The following is a 6,000-nucleotide window of genomic DNA, read 5'->3' on the forward strand; positions in this document are numbered from 1 at the left end:
GAGGTAGTTGTGTGGAGCTGGCGCGTGTTGTCGGCTGGAAGAACGTCCCTTCTTGCTGGTTTGTCACCTTCCTCTCCTGGGAGAATGGCAACCTCTAGCGGCTTGTGCTGGGCAGCTGCTCACAGACAGGGCCTCTGATTCTTGCCCAGCTACTGTGGAGTTACACTCTGTGGTTGCTGTGGGCGTGGCCGGCCTCAGTCTGCTGCTCCGATATGGCGGAGCTGTGTTGGAGGGGAAACAGGAAGGAGGCTATTTATCGCCGGGAGGGGCCTCTGAGCTGCACTGCCACCCAGAGGGTTAGGGTGCCCGGAGTTCCCTGGGATTCCCAGCTGCTGGGCTAAGTGTCCCGGAATGCTTCCATCCAACTGTGGTGTCCCTGTCCCTTTAAGACTTTCAAAAAGCACTTGGTTTTCTTTGTCCCCGGGGCGCCGGCTGCAGGGACCCGCTCACAGGTCTCACTGTCCTATTCCCCTAGTATCCAGCACCTCACGCACTGTGTCTGCGCTTCAGTGTGGATGGCTAGGGCTGGGTGTTTAGCAGTCCTGGGCCCCCTCTCCCTCCCCTCTCTGACTCCTCTCCTCCCACTGGGAGCTGGGGTGAGGGGCGCTCGGGTCCTGCCGGGCTGCGGCTTGTATCTTACCCTCTTCACGAGGTGCTGGGTTCTCGCAGGTGTGGATGTAGTCTGGCTGTTGTCCTGTGTCTTCTGGTCTCTCTTTTAGGAATAGTTGTATCTGTTGTATTTTCAAAAATATATATGGTTTTGGGAGGAGATTTCCGCTGCTCTACCCATGCCGCAATCTTGGCTCTGCCCCCAGTTAGATGGCATTTTTATGGCTCCTTTTTAAAGCCTGAACTTGGAGTTCAGGGCAGAACTCAATGCTTCCTGTTAGCTGCTCCCCCTACAGACCCAGCAGAATTCTCACTTTTCTTCTCTGTCTTAGAAGGGATCATCCTAAACATAATCACCCTCTATAGTACTTTTCAACAGCAACAGCCTGATTTGTGTGTCACCAGATAACTGCGTACTGGTGCCATTTACATCCATCTCATCCCCATCATCAACAGCCCTGTGACAAAAGTCCTGGTGTCCCTATTTTGTAGATGAAGAAACCAAAGCACAGATAGGTTAAGTGACTTGCTCAAGGTTACACAAGGAATGCAAAGGGCTGGAACTGAAATGTAGGCAGTTTGGTTCCAGAGTCTTTCTTAGCTAATGCATAATACTGGCCCTGCAAGATACTTTTCCTCCTCTTATTGGAGCTTGACAGCCCACCCATAAGCAAGGTAACACAGGTTTATTGTTACTGTTCCTATTAGTAGATGGGAAATTAAAGCTCAGAAAGGCCCTGAGCTCAAAACACCTCTTTTCAATGACAAAGCTGGAGTGATTACTAGAGATTTCTAACCAGACCCCATACCCATGGGCACTCTTCAAAAGGCCAGCAATAGCCCCTCTTCATCTGCGTTGAAGGTGACTGGGGAAGCCCCTCTGTGGAGACCATTTTCCAATTTCCAATTTCTACCTTTTCTCACCCACTCCCAGAATCAAAGGATTCACTCAGAGGAGGCTGAGCAAATGCTCATGATGCCAGACCAAGTCTGGAAAAGGTCAGCCCTGGCTTTATCATGGAAGGGTGGAAAGAGGCTTCCTTCTTCCCAGAGTCTTTCCTGATCACACCTAACTCAAGCCAGTCACACCTTCCTTCCAACTCCCAGGCATGCTTTGCTTTTTTGTGTTTTTTTGGGGGGTCCTCCCAGGTCCCACATTTTCTTTTTTCTTTTATAAAGGTATCACTGATATACACTCTTATGAAGTTGTCGCATGAGAAAATCATTGTGGTTACTATGTTCACCCATATTATCAAGTCCCCACCACATACCCCATTACAGTCACTGTCCATCAGCGTAGTAAGATGCCACAGAGTCACTACTTGTCCAGGTTTTCTTGTAGTTATTTGTGCCGTCCCTCTACCTAAGCATGCCCCTCCTGAGCACAGGGACAGGATCTCACTGTGGCACAGCATGGTGTAAAACAATGGGCACAAACTGCTGCAGCGGAACCCCCCCCCACCTGCTGGGCTGTTCTGCAGCTTTTGGTCTTGACATGCATCTGTGAAAACTGGGTGCACAGGCTGGGAATTGAGGAGACACTACCCTAACTCAGTCCCCCCAGAAAGAGAGACACTTAAGGTGTCTCCAGACACTGATACCCAGCCTGCCCTCTTGCCTGTGGGCAATTTGCAATGTTCCTTCTTGAGCTCTCTTCTCTATTTCCTAGGAAATAATTAAGTAAACTCAGTCACCCTGACTGAGTGATAGAATTTTGAAGTTGGAAGGAGGCTTATCAAAGTACAGTCAAGGAAATTGAGGCTGTGGAGTTTAAGCAGTAGCCCTTATGTGGTGGGAAGCAGTCCCTGCTGTGTCCCCTGCTGCTGCAGAGAGGCCCTCACCTGTGCTCCGCACTGGCCCAGAAATCCCCACGGAGAACACTTTGGGGTGATTTAGAGCCTCAAAGGTCACCCGCCCCAGGCCCCCTCCCAGCAGCGCAGGGGTGCTCTTCCTGCTGCCGGCCTTGGGAAGATGGGATTCAGTTTTAGTATTTCAAGAAGAAATTGTGTATTTACCTGAGATAAGGCTACAAATGTTATGAATACATTTTATTTAGTAGACAAATCCTTCCAAAGCACAGGTTGACAGGAGCAATAAAAAATGGCCATTTGTATTAAAAAGGCCAGAAACCACTGATGGAGTATTTCTGTCCCAAGTCATTTACAGAAGTAGGATTTGGGGTCAGCAGCCCTGACTAAGGTGTCTGGGCAGTGGCAGGGAGTGAGAACGGCTAGAGGACTCCCGGGAATCTTCACCTGACACCTTGTCCGGGTGAGCGCAGTGAGAAAGCCAAGGCATGGATGACGCCGAAGAAGCCAGAGGGCAGGCCTTCTGTCCTGGCAATGCTCAGTCAACCCCATGACTGGGCGTCTGACAGCCTGCAGTAAAACAAACATTTGCCAACACTGCCCCATGTATCCAGGGCATAAAAGAAATAAAGTAGTAAGTATAAAATAAATAAAGGGAACTGCTTTCTGCCTTTGTGTTTGATGGTTGTTCTTGGACTGTGACTTCAAGGGCACCTTGGTGTCCCCGTGGCCACCTGGCGCCGTGCCCACAGGCACTCTGACCTGCTCAATACCTGCTTCTGGAGTGGAGGGAAGAACACCACCAGATGGAACACCAAAAAGTTAGTGAGTAAGGAAAACAGGTGTCTAAGCATAGTTTTTAACCAATGACACTTCCATTCATTTCAAAAATTGGTAAGGACTATTCAGCCAAGCTCCAATCCCTGGTTGTAAAGGCTCTTTCTCTGCACATCAGTCTGTTGAGGGAAAATTACCCTTCCTGGGGTTCACACGGGCGGGCAACCCTGGGAGGGGCTGCTCACCCTGAGTCTATGTGACTGGTGTTCCCTGGCGCTGTGCAGCTGTACAAACTACAAGGCCTGACGTGGCAGCCCTCTTTGTTCCTGGCCCCACATTCACATGGGCTTTGCTCGATGCTGAAGTCTGAAGGCATTCAATCCTGTCTGGGGACAGTGTCAGTTGTTTGGGGCAACTGGAAAGAGCTTGCCCTCCCCTCAAGCCCCAGGTCTTTTGTCCTCAGTGGAGATGGGAGGCCCAACAGACAAGCTGCCTCTACACTTGTGTGGACCTGCCTGTGGGACGTCCTCTGGGAAGGAGATTATGGTGAACGGTAAGCATGCTGACCACCCTTCTATCTCATGTCCCTCTGGGAAGCAAGTTTGTTCTTTGTTGTCTGGCTCTGAAAGCAGACAGTGGAGGTAGATTCCAGGTAGGCTCGCCCCACCCTCCCCACAGTCCCTCAGGACAGAAGGTGGACCCCTGGACGGCACCAGCAGGTGGGGTCGCAGTTCCCTCTGGCAGCCTGAGTCCAAGGGCCTGGAAGAACAGAGGTGGAAGAACAGGAATCATGTGTCAGCACAGCAAACGCAGCACTCTGTGCACACCGGCGAGGGCCACAGCTGCCAAATCATGACAGTCTCTGAAACAGACAAGGTGAAAGGCCGTCTCCTCTCCCTCCGGAGCCATCTTGGGTGGGGGGCTCCAGTCCCCTCTGACTTTCCTTTTTTTTGTTTTTGTTTTTTGTGCCCTGTGACTTTTCTTCTCAGGCGTTTGTCATGATTTTCACAAGCTAGTCTTTGTTGCTGTCAACTCCATTTTCTGCACCTAAAAAAGTATTCTCTGGTGGCAAAGGGCCACCATGTGGTGCCTCCCCGTGTTCAGAACCTGCAGTCTGGTTATTCCATATCTGATTTTTCCTGTTTGTCTTTTAACATTTTTGTTTAAATGATACGTTAGAGTAGAAGTAATCCAAACAAGACAGAAAAGTACAAGAGAATAATAATCTTCTAATTCCCACCATCCATAACATTGCGATGAACATCCTTCCATAAACACAACAGTAATTATGTATAATTATAATAATTTTGCTGCCCTGTAACCTGACTTTTCCACTCCCAGTATGTCATGGGATTCCTTTTTATTCTTCAGCCGGATATTGGTGTTACCCACAACCTTAAACAAGAGACAGAGTCCTGCTGTTGTGGGGCAGTCTACCTCATGATGGGCCCTCTAGCTGAGAGCAGTACACATCCCCGACCCCATGCAACCTGGACGCTGGAAGGAGAACTCTGGGAGTCCAGCTTCTTCCACAGTGTGCTTAATTCTAATCGTCCCTTGCACTGATGTAGTACTTTACAACTTAAAGAACACCTTTATTTTATTTGATCACCACAAGTGAGATGATCAAAAGTGATATGATGATCAAGAGCTGGAAACAGAAAGCAAGCCTCCTAATAGCACCTTTCCATCCCACTGGGTGCAGAGGGCCCTGAGAAAGCCCAGCTCTCTTGCTGGCTGGAGAAAAGAAGACGTCATTCACCGGGAACTACAGCTCCCAGCAGACACCAAGGGGAAACAGGTCCGTGCCCCCAGTGCCCATTCCAGATTCCCAAATATGGAGAAGGACTGGGTTTTGGAAGAGGAACAGAATGCTCACCCTTGAAAGACAGCGAAGGAGGGTGAGGTAAGTGTGGAGTATTTGACTCTATCACCGACGCCTGGTCTTTGAAACATAGCAAAGTCATGATCTTTTAATAAGTCTTTCTAGAAGATTTCACTTTGTAGGTCAAGCAACTAATTCAGCAGCAGCCTGTTTTCTTCTAAGATCAGGTGTGTGTTGGTGGGCGATTGCCCTTCTAGGAGATCAGACACGTTTTCTCTGAGGCTGGCCGGCTTGTAAACGACGAGGACGGTGGTGAGAAGGGAACCGCGAGGGCAGAAGAGGCTGCTGCTGCCGGAGCGCACGTTCCCGGGCAGGGCTGGAGGCGTTCCGGAGCCCGGGAGGGGCGGCCCTGGAAGGACAAGGGTTACTCAGCCTGGGAGGCTGCTGAGCCCCCTAGTGGGAAAGGCAGGAAGGAGCGCTTGCCCCCGGTCAGTCTTCATTCTGTCAACAAATACTTCTTAAAACACCCATGCTCAAGGCCCTGAGCTAGATCCTGAGAGGGGTAAAAATCAGGAGACCAGATCGAGGTCCTCAGGACACTTATGACCGGGGGTGGGCAGGCACGAAAGGGCAGATGGGGTAAAGGGAAGAAAGGAACGAACGCAAGACAGTATTATTTATGCTCTTCACCCGACATTTAGTTACGCATCCCCCAACAGGACGCTTCAGCCCCGGGACGCGGTGGTGAGCACAGCAGACGCGCAAACCCGCCCCATCGGGCGTACGCGCCGGTCGCCCCTGACGCCCGGGAAAGAGTCCTCCGTGTCGAGGGGCAGCAGGGGCAGAGCCTTGAGATGGCTGTGGACTTGGTGGTTCGAGGGTATCCAGTGCAGCTAAAGGCAGGTGGATGAGGGCCGGGGCAGGAAGGAATGAAGGCCCAGAGCGAGGCTGGGCCTTCCAAGGATGGAAGTATGAATTTCA

The 6,000-nt window shown here is 50.8% G+C and overlaps 1 long non-coding RNA gene across 1 annotated transcript; it reads left to right on the plus strand.

Annotated features, from left to right (window-relative positions):
* Nucleotides 1-4,514: 4,514 nt before the first annotated feature.
* Nucleotides 4,515-6,000, plus strand: LOC118935838 (uncharacterized). Its single transcript, XR_005034018.2, has 2 exons — nt 4,515-5,100; nt 5,739-6,000. It is a non-coding gene; the product is annotated as an uncharacterized LOC118935838 (long non-coding RNA).

The sequence above is a fragment of the Manis pentadactyla genome, chromosome 14 (assembly GCF_030020395.1).
Source record: "Manis pentadactyla isolate mManPen7 chromosome 14, mManPen7.hap1, whole genome shotgun sequence".
Taxonomy (NCBI): domain Eukaryota; kingdom Metazoa; phylum Chordata; class Mammalia; order Pholidota; family Manidae; genus Manis; species Manis pentadactyla.